Source organism: Ranitomeya imitator, chromosome 5 (assembly GCF_032444005.1).
Source record: "Ranitomeya imitator isolate aRanImi1 chromosome 5, aRanImi1.pri, whole genome shotgun sequence".
NCBI classification, from domain to species: domain Eukaryota; kingdom Metazoa; phylum Chordata; class Amphibia; order Anura; family Dendrobatidae; genus Ranitomeya; species Ranitomeya imitator.
Window position 1 is genome coordinate 603,913,963 of NC_091286.1, and position 16,664 is coordinate 603,930,626.

Below are 16,664 nucleotides of genomic sequence, written 5' to 3' on the forward strand. Positions count from 1 at the left end.
GAAAGCGTCATCTTGTCCCGCAAAAAACGAGCTACCATACAGCATCATCAGCAAAAAAAAAAAAAAGTTATAGTCCTGAGAATAAAGCGATGCAAAAATAATTATTTTTTCTATAAAATAGTTTTTATCGTATAAAAGCGCCAAAACATAAAAAAATGATATAAATGAGGTGTCGCTGTAATCGTACTGACCCGAAGAATAAAACTGCTTTATCAATTTTACCAAACGCGGAACGGTATAAACGCCTCCCCCAAAAGAAATTCATGAATAGCTGGTTTTTGGTCATTCTGCCTCGCAAAAATCGGAATAAAAAGCGATCAAAAAATGTACGTGCCCGAAAATGTTACCAATAAAAACGTCAACTCGTCCCGCAAAAAACAAGACCTCACATGACTCTGTAAACCAAAATATTGAAAAATTATAGCTCTCAAAATGTGGTAACGCAAAAAATATTTTTTGCAATAAAAAGCGTCTTTCAGTGTGTGACGGCTGCCAATCATAAAAATCCGCTAAAAAACCCGCTATAAAAGTAAATCAAACCCCCCTTCATCACCCCCTTAGTTAGGGAAAAATAAAAAAAATGTATTTATTTCCATTTTTCCATTAGGGTTAGGGCTAGGGCTAGGGTTAGGGCTAGGGTTAGGGTTAGGGCTAGGGTTAGGGTTAGGGCTAGGGTTAGGGCTAGGGTTAGGGCTAGAGTTAGGGCTAGGGTTAGGGCTAGGGTTAGGGCTAGGGTTAGGGTTAGGGCTAGGGTTAGGGCTAGGGTTAGGGCTAGGGCTAGGGTTAGGGCTATGGTTAGGGCTATGGTTAGGGCTAGGGTTAAGGCTACCGTTAGGGTTGGGGCTAAAGTTAGGGTTAGGGCTATGGTTAGGGCTAGGATTAGGGCTACAGTTTGGGTTGGGGCTAAAGTTAGGGTTGGGGCTAGGGTTAAGGCTACAGTTAGGGTTGGGGCTAAAGTTACGGTTAGGGTTTAGATTACATTTACAGTTGGGAATAGGGTTGGGATTAGGGTTAGGTGTGTGTCAGGGTTAGAGGTGTGGTTAGGGTTACTGTTGGGATTAGGGTTAGGGGTGTGTTTGGATTAGGGTTTCAGTTATAATTGGGGGGTTTCCACTGTTTAGGCACATCAGGGGCTCTCCAAACGCGACATGGCGTCCGATCTCAATTCCAGCCAATTCTGCGTTGAAAAAGTAAAACAGTGCTCCTTCCCTTCCGAGCTCTCCCGTGTGCCCAAACAGGGGTTTACCCCAACATATGGGGCATCAGCGTACTCAGGACAAATAGGACAACAAATTTTGGGGTCCAATTTCTCCTGTTACCCTTGGGAAAATACAAAACTGGGGGCTAAAAAATAATTTTTGTGGGAAAAAAAAAGATTTTTTATTTTCACGGCTCTGCGTTATAAACTGTAGTGAAACACTTGGGGGTTCAAAGTTCTCACAACACATCTAGATAAGTTCCATGGGGATCTAGTTTCCAATATGGGGTCACTTGTGGGGGATTTCTACTGTTTAGGTACATTAGGGGTTCTGCAAACGCAATGTGACGCCTGCAGACCATTCCATCTAAGTCTGCATTCCAAATGGCACTCCTTCCCTTCCGAGCCCTCCCATGCGCCCAAACGGTGGTTCCCCCCAACATATGGGGTATCAGCGTACTCAGGACAAATTGGACAACAACTTTTGGGGTCAAATTTCTCCTCTTACCCTCGGGAAAATACAAAACTGGGGGCTAAAAAATAATTTTTGGGGGAAAGATTTTTTTTTTCAATTTTCACGGCTCTGCGTTACAAACTGTAGTGAAACACTTGGGGGTTCAAAGCTCTCACAACACATCTAGATGAGTTCCTTAGGGGGTCTAGTTTCCAAAATGGTGTCACTTGTGGGAGGTTTCTACTGTTTCGGTACATTAGGGGCTCTGCAAATGCAATGTGACACCTGCAGACCATTCCATCTAAGCCTGCATTCCAAATGGAGCTCCTTCCCTTCCGAGCCCTCCCATGCGCCCAAACAGTGGTTCCCCCCCACATATGGGGTATCAGCGCACTCAGAACAAATTGGACAACAAATTTTGGGGTCCAATTTCTCCTGTTACCCTCGGGAAAATACAAAACTGGGGGCTAAAAAATAATTTTTGTGGGAAAAAATTTTTGTTTTATTTTTACGGCTCTCCATTATAAACTTCTGTGAAGCCCTTGGTGGGTCAAAGTGCTCACCACACATGTAGATAAGTTCCGTAGGGGGTCTACTTTCCAAAATGGTGTCACTTGTGGGGGGTTTCTACTGTTTAGGTACATTAGGGGCTCTGCAAACGCAATGTGACACCTGCAGACCATTCCATCTAAGTCTGCATTCAAATGGCACTCCTTCCCTTCCGAACCCTCCCATGCGCCCAAACAGTGGTTCCCCCCACATATGGTGTATCATCGCACTCAGGACAAATTGGGCAACAAATTTTGGGGTCCACTTTCTCCTGTTACCCTCGGGAAAATACAAAACTGGGGGCTAAAAAAATAATTTTTGTGGGAAAAATTTTTTGTTTTATTTTTACGGCTCTGCATTATAAACTTCTGTGAAGCACTTGGTGGGTCAAAGTGCTCACCACCCATCTAGATAAGTTCCTTAGGGGGTCTACTTTCCAAAATGGTGTCACTTGTGGGGGGTTTCAATGTTTAGGTACATTAGGGGCTCTGCAAACGCAATGTGACACCTGCAGACCATTCCATCTAAGTCTGCATTCAAATGGCACTCCTTCCCTTCCGAACCCTCCCATGCGCCCAAACAGTGGTTCCCCCCACATATGGTGTATCATCGCACTCAGGACAAATTGGGCAACAAATTTTGGGGTCCACTTTCTCCTGTTACCCTCGGGAAAATACAAAACTGGGGGCTAAAAAAATAATTTTTGTGGGAAAAATTTTTTGTTTTATTTTTACGGCTCTGCATTATAAACTTCTGTGAAGCACTTGGTGGGTCAAAGTGCTCACCACCCATCTAGATAAGTTCCTTAGGGGGTCTACTTTCCAAAATGGTGTCACTTGTGGGGGGTTTCAATGTTTAGGCACATCAGTGGCTCTCCAGACGCAACATGGCATCCCATCTCAATTCCTGTCAATTTTGCATTGAAAAGTCAAACGGCGCTCCTTCCCTTCCAAGCTCTCCCATCCGCCAAAACAGTGGTTCATCCCCACATATGGGGTATCAGCGTACTCAGGACAAATTGTACAACAACTTTTGGGGTCCAATTTCTTCTCTTACCCTTGGGAAAATAAAAAATTGGGGGCGGAAAGTTAATTTTTGTGAAAAAATATGATTTTTTATTTTTACGGTTCTACATTATAAACTTCTGTGAAGCACTTGGTGGGTCAAAGTGCTCACCACACATCTAGATAAGTTCCTTAAGGGGTCTACTTTCCAAAATGGTGTCACTTGTGGGGGGTTTCAATGTTTAGGCACATCAGGGGCTCTCCAAACGCAACATGGCGTCCCATCTCAATTCCTGTCAATTTTGCATTGAAAAGTCAAACGGCGCTCCTTCCCTTCTGAGCTCTCCCATCCGCCCAAACAGTGGTTTACCCCCACATATGGGGTATCAGCGTACTCAGGACAAATTGTATAACAACTTTTGGGGTCCAATTTCTTCTCTTACCCTTGGAAAATAAAAAATTGGGGGCGGAAATTTAATTTTTGTGAAAAAATATGATTTTTTATTTTTACGGTTCTACATTATAAACTTCTGTGAAGCACTTGGTGGGTCAAAGTGCTCACCACACATCTAGATAAGTTCCTTAAGGGGTCTACTTTCCAAAATGGTGTCACTTGTGGGGGGTTTCAATGTTTAGGCACATCAGGGGCTCTCCAAACGAAACATGGCGTCCCATCTCAATTCCAGTCAAGTTTGCATTGAAAAGTCAAATGGCGCTCCTTCGCTTCCGAGCTCTGCCATGCGCCCAAACAGTGGTTTACCCCCACATGTGGGGTATTGTCGTGCTCAGGACAAATTGTACAACAATGTTTGGGGTCTATTTTCTCTTGTTACCCTTGGTAAAATTAAACAAATTGGAGCTGAATTAAATTTTTTGTGAAAAAAAGTTAAATGTTCATTTTTATTTAAACATTCAAAAAATTCCTGTGAAGCACCAGAAGGGTTAATAAACTTCTTGAATATGGTTTTGAGCACCTTGAGGGGTGTAGTTTTTAGAATGGTGTCACACTTGGGTATTTTCTATCATATAGACCCCTCAAAATGACTTCAAATGAGATGTGGTCCCTAAAATAAAATGGTGTTGTAGAAATGATAAATTGCTGGTCAACTTTTAACCCTTATAACTCCCTAACAAAAAAAAATTTTGGTTCCAAAATTGTGCTGATGTAAAGTAGACATGTGGGAAATGTTACTTATTAAGTATTTTGTGTGACATATCTCTGTGATTTAATTGCATAAAAATTCAAAGTTGGAAAATTGCGAAATTTTCAAAATTTTCGCCATATTTCCGTTTTTTTCACAAATAAACGCAGGCAATATCAAAGAAATTTTACCATTGTCATGAAGTACAATATGTCACGAGAAAACAGTGTCAGAATCACTGGGATCCGTTGAAGCGTTCCAGAGTTATAACCTCACAAAGGGACAGTGGTCAGAATTGTAAAAATTGGCCCGGTCATTAACGTGCAAACCACCCTTGGGGGTAAAGGGGTTAAACGCATCTCAGAAGAAGGGAAGGAAAGTGCTGAGCCATTTTTTTTCTGTAGTCTGTTGTGTCTTTCCTTCCCTCTTTTCCTCTGGGAGGTTCAGGAATTGGTTTCTCGTGTGGACCAACTTGCTGCTAGAGTACAGGGTATTTCCGATTATATCGTTCAGACTCCGGTTTTAGAGCCTAGAATTCCTACTCCTGATTTGTTTTTTGGGGACAGGTCCAAATTTTTGAGCTTTAAAAATAACTGTAAACTGTTTTTTGCTCTGAAACCCCGTTCTTCTGGTGATCCCATTCAGCAGGTTAAAATTGTTATTTCCCTGCTGCGTGGTGATCCTCAGGATTGGGCATTTTCCCTGGAATCTGGGAATCCTGCTTTGCTTAATGTAGACACCTTTTTTCAGGCGCTAAGGTTATTGTATGATGAACCTAATTCAGTGGATCATTCAGAGAAGACCTTGTTAGCCCTGTGTCAGGGTCAAGAAGCAGCAGAATCGTATTGCCAGAAATTTAGAAAATGGTCTGTATTGACTAAATGGAATGAGGATGCCTTGGCGGCAATTTTCAGAAAGGGTCTTTCTGAATCCATTAAAGATGTTATGATGGGGTTCCCCACGCCTGCTGGTCTGAGTGATTCTATGTCTCTGGCCATTCAGATTGATCGGCGCTTGCGCGAGCGCAGAGTTGTGCGCACTGTGGCGTTGTCCTCCGAGCTGAGCCCTGAGCCCATGCAGTGTGATAGGATTTTGTCTAGAGCTGAACGACAAAGATTCAGGCTTCAGAATAGGTTGTGTTTTTACTGCGGCGATTCTGCTCATGTTATTTCTGATTGCCCTAGGCGTACAAAGAGAATCGCTAGTTCTGTTACCATCAGTACTGTACAACCTAAATTTCTGTTATCTGTGACCTTGATCTGCTCATTATCATCATTTTCTGTCATGGCATTTGTGGATTCAGGTGCCGCTCTGAACTTAATGGACTTGGAATTTGCCAGACGTTGTGGTTTCCCCTTGCAGCCTTTGCAGAACCCTATTCCTTTAAGGGGCATTGATGCTACACTGTTGGCTAAAAATAAACCTCAGTTTTGGACACAGCTGACCATGTGCATGGTACCAGCCCATCAGGAAGATTGTCGTTTTCTGGTGTTGCATATTTGCATGATGCTATTGTGCTGGGTTTTCCATGGTTACAGGTACATAATCCGGTGTTAGATTGGAAATCTATGTCTGTGACTAGTTGGGGTTGTCAGGGGGTTCATGGTCACGTTCCTTTGATGTCAATTTCCTCTTTCCCCTCTTCTGAAATTCCTGAGTTTTTGTCAGATTTCGAGGATGTATTCGATGAGCCCAAATCCAGTTCCCTTCCTCCGCATAGGAACTGTGATTGTGCTATTGACTTGATTCCAGGTTGTAAATTCCCTAAGGGCCGACTTTTCAACCTGTCTGTGCCAGAACATGCCGCCATGCGGAGCTATATTAAGGAGTCTTTGGAGAAGGGGCATATTCGGCCATCTTCTTCACCATTGGGAGCAGGTTTTTTTTGTTGCCAAGAAGGATGGCTCCTTGAGACCCTGTATTGATTATCGCCTCTTGAATAAGATCAAGGTCAAATTTCAATATCCTTTGCCTTTGCTTACTGATTTGTTTGCTAGGATTAAGGGGGCTAGTTGGTTCACTAAGATTGACCTTCGAGGGGCATGTAATCTTGTTCGTATTAAGCAGGGTGACGAATGGAAAACTGCATCTAATACGCCCGAAGGCCATTTTGAATACCTTGTGATGCCATTCGGACTCTCTAATGCCCCATCTGTGTTCCAGTCCTTCATGCATGATATCTTTCGCAGTTATCTTGATAAATTCATGATTGTATATTTGGATGATATTTTGATTTTTTCCGATGATTGGGAGTCTCATGTGAAACAGGTCAGGATGGTATTTCAGATCCTCCGTGAGAATGCTTTATTTGTGAAGGGGTCTAAGTGCCTCTTTGGAGTGCAGAAGGTTTCTTTTTTGGGCTTCATTTTTTCTCCCTCATCTATAGAAATGGATCCGGTTAAGGTTCAGGCCATTCATGATTGGATTCAGCCCACATCTGTGAAGAGCCTTCAGAAATTCTTGGGCTTTGCTAATTTTTATCGTCGTTTCATTGCCAACTTCTCCAGTGTGGTTAAACCTCTGACCGATTTAATGAAGAAAGGCGCTGATGTGACGAATTGGTCCTCCGCGGCTGTTTCTGGCTTTCAGGAGCTTAAACGCCGATTTACTTCTGCCCCTGTGTTGCGTCAGCCAGATATTTCTCTTCCATTTCAGGTTGAGGTTGACGCGTCTGAGATTGGGGCAGGGGCCATTTTGTCTCAGAGGAATTCTGATGGTTCCTTGATGAAACTGTGTGCTTTTTTTTCCAGAAAGTTTTCACCTGCGGAACACAATTATGATGTCGGCAATCGGGAGTTGTTGGCTATGAAGTGGGCATTTGTGGAGTGGCGACATTGGCTTGAGGGGGCCAAGCACCGTATTGTGGTCCTGACCAATCATAAAAATCTGATTTACCTCGAGTCTGCCAAACAATTGAACCCTAGACAGGCTCGATGGTCTCTGTTTTTCTCCCGTTTTGATTTTGTGGTCCCGTATCTTCCGGGTTCTAAGAATGTTAAGGCTGATGCCCTCTCTATGAGTTTTTTGCCTGATTCTCCTGGGGTCCTTGAGCCGGTCGGCATTCTGAAGGAAAGGGTGATTCTTTCTGCTATCTCCCCTGATTTACGACGGGTTCTTCAGGATTTCAGGCTGATAAGCCTGACCGCTGTCCAGTGGGGAAACTGTTTGTTCCTGATAGATGGACTAGTAAAGTGATTTCTGAGGTTCATTGTTCTGTATTGGCTGGCCATCCTGGGATTTTTGGTACCAGAGATTTGGTTGGTAGGTCCTTTTGGTGGCCTTCTTTGTCGCGGGATGTGCGTTCTTTTGTGCAGTCCTGTGGGACTTGTGCGCGGGTCAAGCCTTGTTGTTCCCATGCTAGTGGGTTGCTTCTGCCTTTGCCGGTCCCTGAGAGGCCTTGGACGCATATTTCTATGGATTTTATTTCAGATCTTCCGGTTTCCCAGAGGATGTCGGCTATCTGGGTGGTTTGTGATCGGTTTTCTAAGATGGTTCATTTGGTACCTTTGCCTAAATTGCCTTCCTCTTCTGATTTGGTTCCGTTGTTTTTTCAGCATGCGGTTCGTTTGCATGGCATTCCGGAGAATATTGTGTCTGATAGAGGTTCCCAGTTTGTTTCTAGGTTTTGGCGGGCCTTTTGTGCAAGGCTTGGCATTGATTTGTCTTTTTCTTCCGCATTTCATCCTCAGACAAATGGCCAAACCGAGCGAACTAATCAGACTTTGGAAACTTATTTGAGATGCTTTGTGTCTGCTGATCAGGATGATTGGGTGGCTTTCTTGCCATTGGCCGAGTTTGCCCTTAATAATCGGGCTAGTTCTGATTCCTTGGTTTCGCCTTTTTTTTGTAATTTTGGTTTTCATCCTCGTTTTTCTTCAGGGCAGGTTGAGCCTTCTGATTGTCCTGGTGTGGATTCTGTGGTTTACAGGCTGCAGCAAATTTGGGCTCATGTGGTGGACAATTTGGTGTTGTCTCAGGAGGAGGCTCAGCGTTTTGCTAACTGTCGTCGGTGTGTTGGTTCCCGGCTTCGGGTTGGGGATTTGGTCTGGTTGTCTTCCCGTCATGTTCCTATGAAGGTTTCTTCCCCTAAGTTCAAGCCTCGGTTTATTGGTCCTTATAGGATTTCTGAGATTATCAATCCAGTGTCTTTTCGTTTGGCCCTTCCAGCCTCTTTTTCCATCCATAATGTTTTCCATAGATCTTTGTTGCGGAAGTATGTGGTGCCCGTTGTTCCCTCTGTTGATCCTCCGGCTCCGGTGTTGATTGATGGGGAGTTGGAGTATGTGGTTGAGAAGATTTTGGATTCTCGCTTTTCAAGGCAGAAGCTTCAGTATCTTGTCAAATAGAAGGGTTAAGGCCAGGAGGATAATTCTTGGGTTGTTGCCTCCTATGTTCATGCTGACGATTTGGTTCGTGCCTTTCATTTGGCTCGTCCTGATCGGCCCGGGGGCTCTGGTGAGGGTTCGGTGACACCTCCTCAAGAGGGGGCGGGGGGGTACTGTTTTGAATTCTGCTCTTGGGCTCCCTCTGGTGGTTATGAGTGGTAGTGCTGCTGTCTTTGGATCGCAGCATTTATCAGGTGTGTCCACTTGGACAAATTGCAATTTGGACTGGGCTATTTAGTCTTGCTTGATCCTTTAGTCAGTGCCAGTTGTCCATTGTTTTTGGAGGATTCACATCCCTGACTGGTCTCTCCTGTTTGCTGTTCTTTTCAACAAAGATAAGTTCTGGCTTTGTTTTTGCTGTCTACATGCTGTGGGCCTTATAGTTCTGTGCATTTTCATGTTTTGTCTTGTCCAGCTTTGTCTGTGTTAGGATTTTTTTGCAGCAAAGCTGTATCTCTGGAGATGCAGATATACCCTCCATGTCTTTAGTCATATGTGGAGTTTTGTATTTTCTGTGGTGGATTTTTTCTAGTGTTTTAATACTGACCGCATAGTTCTCTGTCCTATTCTTTCTTTTTAGCTAGAAAGGCCTCCTTTGCTAAATCCTGTTTTCAGTCTGCGTATGTCATTTCCCTCTCCTCTCACAGTCAATATTTGTGGGGGGCTGTCTATCCTTTGGGGATTTTCTCTGAGGCAAGATAGTTTTCCCGTTTCTATCTTTAGGGGAAGTTAGTCCTTAGGCTGTGTCAAGGTGTCTAGGGAGTGTTAAGTACATCCCACGGCTACTTCTAGTTGCGCTTCTAAGTTCAGGGTCTGCGGTCAGTACAGGTACCACCTTCTCCAGAGTATGTCACATGCTGCTCCTAGGCCACCAGATCATAACAGGGGCCATCCTACAGTGAGGGGGCATTATACAGTGTGACAGTGTGGGGGCTAATGTGGGGCCATAGTACAGTGTGGGAGCATGATACAGTGAAGGGGCTACCATGGAAGCCCTCATACAGTGTGGGCTACAGTGGGGCTATTATACAGTATGCGGACCATCAGTGTTGAGGCCACAAAGGGACTATTATACAGTGTGGAGGCTACTTGGGGCTACCATCTGGTCCATCATACAGTCTTGGGACTACTGTAGTTGCATCATACCTTTTTTTGGCCATTATACTGTGTATAGGGGAGCTGTGGGGACATCATACTGTGTAGAGGTGAGCTGTACAGGAGAAGCATAAGGGAACAGACATTACTAAATGTTAAAAGTGAGCACTTATTATTATAAGGGCACTTAGGGTATTGTGACTATCCTATCAAAGGCATACACAAGGGGAATTATTACTTTCTTTCAGATGACATTAATATTTTGCTTGAGGCAGTTATACTATATAGAGGACACAAAGGAAACATTTTATTTTGTAACAGGCATAGTGGTGGAGTGTGGAGCATAGTGCCACACAGCAATTACAGCGATAGGGACACATGACCAGCAGCAGCGGACCAGCATTAGGGTATCAGTAGGATGAGGAGTTTGTGTAGATAGGGAATAGATGGGGACGGTGCTGTAAATGTGAGAAGTCAAATGTATCTTTGTTGTAAACTCTGCAGAGGAGTTGTGGCTATAGAACCTGTCATTTTGGTCTGGGCCAGATGGAAAAGGTGGGAAAAGTTAACATTTCCATCAGAAAGAACGTCAGCTTTACGACAAAATCTATAACTGTACTGCAATCTCTTACATGTTCTGCAGGTCTGGAATCAACCACTATATGGTCAACATATGGTGGTAATATTGGTGCTGGCCTTTGTATAATGATTTACTTTCTGTGGCAACATGGTCATGTGCTGAGGTTCTCCTACACCCGCTATGAGGGTATGTGCACACGTATTGTAGGTCCACTGCGAATTTTTCTGCAGATTTCAGCAGATTTGAAAGATTTCAGCAGTGGAAAACTGCTGCGGATTTATCGCAGATTTACCGCGGTTTTTCTGCGGTTTTCACTGCGGTTTTACAACTGCGGTTTTCCATAGGGGCAGTTGACAAACCGCTGCAGAATCCACAGAAAGAAGTGACATGCTGCGGAATGTAAACCGCTGCGTTTCTGCGTGTTTTTTTCCACAGCATGTGCTCAGCGTTTTTGGTTTCCCATAGGTTTACGTTGAACTGTAAACACATGAGAAACTGCTGCGGAAACGTTGCGGATCCGCAGAAAAATCCGCATCGTGTGCACATACCCTGAAGGTGTGACAAAGTAGTTGTTAGGGACTCCGAAGTTTTGCCTCCCTGATCTGAACCCATAGTTACACCTCTGCACTATACAGTTTAATAGGGAACTGAGGCCCTATAAAAATCAGACCTGCTGTACAGAGAATTTGTTTTAAGTGACTGAGAAAAAGATTATTCCATATGCAAATGAAGACACTTTACTGCCCAGACCGAGCGCTGCCTGAACCCAATCCACGGTTCTGTGAGTGGGCACTGAAAATTCAGGACCTCGGCAGCACACAATGTTATTACAGGTGTGCATAAAGTGTTATCAGTACACCAAAAAACTGGTGTAAAAGCTTTGAAAAGTCACACATTTTTGGCATAATGGACAGTGGCATAACGAGTCTGATGAGGCCTGGCACAAGATTTAGACCGGGCCCAACTCTTCATCCTGAGTATGTCCTCCATCCTTGTACAGTGGGGAAAGTAACTATTTCCCACCTACAAAGAATAGAGAAGTCTGTAATTTTTATCGTAGGTACGCTTCAGCTGTGAGAGACAGAATCTAAAAATAAAAAACAGAAAATCACATGATATGATTTTAACATAATTAATTTGCATTTGATTGTATGAAACAAGTATTTGATACAATAGAAAAACAGAACTTAGTATTTGTTACAGAAATCTTTGTTAGGCTACTTTCACACTAGCGTTGTACAACGCACGTCGCAATGCGTCGTTTTGCAGAAAAAAAAGTTGTTTGCAGGATGTGTTTTTTCTCCATAGGCTTGTATTAGCGACGCATTGCCACACGTCGCAACCTGTTATGATTTGGTAATTCAGTACCACAATGGACATAGTAGTCAGAGCACATACAGTGACCTGACAATAACCCAAAAACATAGAACGAGCTCTGAGACGTGGGAACTCTGCTGACCGCAATTCCTAATCCTCTCCAACCACACTAGAGGCAGCCGTGGATTGCGCCTAACACTCCCTATGCAACTCGGCACAGCCTGAGAAACTAGCTAGCCTGAAGATAGAAAATAAGCCTACCTTGCCTCAGAGAAATACCCCAAAGGAAAAGGCAGCCCCCCACATATAATGACTATGAGTTAAGATGAAAAGACAAACGTAGAGATGAAATAGATTTAGCAAAGTGAGGCCCGACTTTCTGAACAGAGCGAGGATAGGATAGGTAACTTTGCGGTCAACACAAAACCCTACAAACAACCACGCAAAGGGGGCAAAAAGACCCTCCATACCGACTAACGGCACGGAGGTACACCATCTGCGTCCCAGAGCTTCCAGCAAGCAAGAAAAACCAAACAAACAAGCTGGACAGAAAAAACAGCAAACAAAAATAACACAAGAGCAACTTATCACATCACCTGAGGAAGGAAACTCAGAAGCCGCAGTACCACTTTCCTCCACCAACGGAAGCTCATAGAGAGAATCAGCCGAAGTACCACTTGCGACCACAGGGGAGAGCTCTGCCACAGAATTCACAACAGCAACCATCGTGCAATGGCCGGAACTCCCCCCCTCCTTCCCGCAACTCACAAAGGGGCAGCGGATGCGTTGTAATAATGCATCTGCTGCCCCCGTTGTGCTGCGTTGTCACAGGATGCGTCAGTATGTCGGCTCGATGCACTGCGACGGGCTGATGCCAACGCTAGTGTGAAAGTAGCCTTAGTAATTACAGAGGTCAGATGTTTCCTGTAGTTGTTGACCAAGTTTGCACACACTGCAGCAGGGATTTTGGCCCACTCCTCGATACAGATCTTCTCCAGGTCTTTCAACTTTCAGAGCTTTCGCTGGGCAACATGAAGTTTCACCTTCCTCCAAAGAATTTCTATTGGGTTCAGGTTTGGAGACTGGCTAGGCCACTCCAGGACCTTATAATGCTCATTACAGAGCCACTCCTTAGTAACCCTGGATGTGTGTTTTGGGTAATTGTCATGCTGGAAGACCCAACCAAGACCCCTCTTCAATGCTCTTACTGAGAGGAGGTTATTGTCCAAAATCTCGCGATACATGACCCCATCCATCCTCCCGTCAATACAGTGCAGTGGTCCTGTCCCCTTTGCAGAAAAGCACCCCCAAAGTAGGATGTTTCCCCTAACATGCTTCATAGTTTGGATGTGGTCTTGAGGTTGTACTCATCCTTCTTCATCCTCTAAACACAGCGAGTTGAGTTGATACCAAAAAGTACTATTTTGGCCTCATCTGACTACTTGACCTTCTCCCATGCCTCCTCTGGATCATGATGGAGTAGTTTGTTACCAATGGTTTGATACTGTGGTTCCAGCTCTCTTCAGGTTATTGACCAGGTCCTCCCGTGTAGTTCTGGGCTGATTTCTGACCTTTTTCAGAATTATCCTAACCCCATAAGGCAAGATCTTGCATGGAGCCCCGGACCGAGGAAGATTGACAGTCATCTTGTGTTTCTTCCATCTTCTAACAATTGTTCCAACTGTTGTTGCCTTCTCCCCAAGCTGTTTGCCTAATATCCATATACAGTGGGTGCAGAAAGTATTCATACCCCTTTACCACCTTTAAATTTTTCACTCTTTGTTTCATTGTAGTCATTTGGTAAATTCAAAAAAGTTCATTTTTTTCTCATTAATGTACACTCACCACCCCATCTTGACTGAAAAAAACAGAAATGTAGTAATTTTTGCAAATTTATTAGAAAAGAGAAACGGAAATATCACATGGTCATAAGTATTCAGACCCTTTGCTCAGTATTGAGTAGAAGCACCCTTTTGAGCTAGTACAGCTACGAGTCTTCTTGGGAATGATGCAACAAGTTTTTCACACCTGAATTTGGGGATCCTCTGCCATTCTTCCTTGCAGATCCTCTCCAGTTCCGTCAGGTTGGATGGTGAGATGCTCAATTGGGTTCAGGTCAGGGCTTTAGCTGGGCCAGTCAAGAATGGTCACAGAGTTGTTTGTTAAAGCCAGTACGCTGTTATTTTAGCTGTGTGCTTAGGGTCATGGTTTTGTTGGAAGGTGAACCTTCAGCTAAGTCTAAGGTTCAGAGCACTCTGGAAGAGATTTTCATCCAGGATACCTCAGTACTTGGCTGCATTCATATTTCTTTCAATAGCAACCAATTGTCCTGTCCCTGCGGCTGAAAAACACCCCAATAGTATGATGCTGCCACCACCATGTTTCACTTTTGGGATTGTATTGGGCAGGTGATGAGCAGCACCTGCTTTTCTCCACACATACCGCTTAGAATTATCACCAAAAAGGTCTTCCTTCATTTCATCAGACAAGAGAATCTTATTTCACATAGTCTGGGAGTCCTTCATGTGCTTTTTAGCAAACTCTATGCGAGCTTTCATATGTCTTGCACTGAGGAGAGGCTTCCGTCAGGCCACTCTGCCATAAAGGCCTGACTGGTGGAGGGCTGCAGTGATAGTTGACTTTGTGGAACTTTCTCCTATCTCTGTACTGCATCTCTGGAGCTCAGCCACAGTGATCTTGGGGTTCTTCTTTACCTCTCTCACCAAGGCTCTTCTTCCATGATTGCTAAATTTGGCTGGATGGCCAGGTCTAGGAAGACTTCTGGTGGTCCCAAACTTCTTTCATTTAAGGATTATGGAGGTTACTGTGCTCTTAGGAACCTTGAGTACTGCAGAAGTTCTGTTGTAACCTTGGCCAGATCTGTGCCTTGTTACAATTCTGTCTCTGAGCTCTTTGGCCATTTCCTTTGACCTCATGATTTTCATTTGGTATGACATGCACTGTGAGCTGTGAAGTCTTATATAGACAAGTGTGTACCTTTCCAAATCAAGTCCTATCAGTTTAATTCAACACAGCTGGAATCCAATGACGGAGTAGAACCATCTCAAGGAGGATCACAAGGAAATGGACAGCATGGGACTTAAATATGAGTGTCTGAGGAAGTTCTAAATACTTATTACCATGTGATATTTCAGTTTTTCTTTTTTTAATAAATATGCAAAAAGTTCTACATTTTTGGGGTTTTTTTTCAGGCAAGATGGGGTGCAGAGTGTACATTAATGTGAATTTACCAAATTTTGAATTTACCAAATGGCTGCAATGAAACAGAGTGAACAATTTAAAGGGGTCTGAATACTTTCCGTACCCACTGTATATATCCCCCATCCTGGTATATACAGTATGTCTGTCATCCTAGGCCCCATCCTTATATATATATTCCCCATCCTGGTATATGTGCCTTATTCTGGGCAACATTCTGGTAAGAATATATACCCCCATTCTTGTATATGTCCCCCGTTTTGCTGCTCTTCTTTAATGCATAGAAAAAAAACATTATACTTACCCTGGGTACCAGAGGATGCACATAAAGGTGAAGCATTTGCTGGCGTCAGCGGGCTCCTCACTGGTGGGGCTCGGTCATAGCGGTGACCACGGTAGTTACACCCATAGCAATCGAGTATTGCACAAAATGTTGTCACTTTTTGTGCCTTCACACCAATTTGCTTCTTTCTCCTACAGAACTTATTCTTCATTCTTAAAATTCTCAATTCACAGGTAAAATCTTTCTTCAGTGAGCAAAGGCTTTCATTACTGAGACAGGAGATGACACTTGGTGTTCATAAAGTTCTATGGAGATATGTAACTGTTGTAACGTGCAGCAGGTTGTCTGTGTCAGTCTCTAGCTTCTTCTCCTCAATAGAATTTTAAAAGCAGCAACCGTCATCTCCTATGTGAGTAATGGGAACATCTGTCTTCACTGAATACAGATTTTACCTGTCAATTGAGATTTCTCTGATAAGATACAGTGGGGCAAAAAAGTATTTAGTCAGTCAGCAATAGTGCAAGTTCCACCACTTAAAAAGATGAGAGGCGTCTGTAATTTACATCATAGGTAGACCTCAACTATGGGAGACAAACTGAGAAAAAAAAATCCAGAAAATCACATTGTCTGTTTTTTTAACATTTTATTTGCATATTATGGTGGAAAATAAGTATTTGGTCAGAAACAAGCAATCAAGATTTCTGGCTCTCACAGACCTGTAACTTCTTCTTTAAGAGTCTCCTCTTTCCTCCACTCATTACCTGTAGTAATGGCACCTGTTTAAACTTGTTATCAGTATAAAAAGACAACTGTGCACACCCTCAAACAGTCTGACTCCAAACTCCACTATGGTGAAGACCAAAGAGCTGTCAAAGGACACCAGAAACAAAATTGTAGCCCTGCACCAGGCTGGGAAGACTGAATCTGCAATAGCCAACCAGCTTGGAGTAAAGAAATCAACAGTAGGAGCAATAATTAGAAAATGGAAGACATACAAGACTACTGATAATCTCCCTCGATCTGGGGCTCCACGCAAAATCCCACCCCGTGGGGTCAGAATGATCACAAGAACGGTGAGCAAAAATCCCAGAACCACGCGGGGGGACCTAGTGAATGAACTGCAGAGAGCTGGGACCAATGTAACAAGGCCTACCATAAGTAACACACTACACCACCATGGACTCAGATCCTGCAGTGCCAGACGTGTCCCACTGCTTAAGCAAGTACATGTCCGGGCCCGTCTGAAGTTTGCTAGAGAGCATTTGGATGATCCAGAGGAGTTTTGGGAGAATGTCCTATGGTCTGATGAAACCAAACTGGAACTGTTTGGTAGAAACACAACTTGTTGTGTTTGGAGGAAAAAGAATACTGAGTTGCATCCATCAAACACCATACCTACTGTAAAGCATGGTGGTGGAAACATCATGCTTTGGGGCTG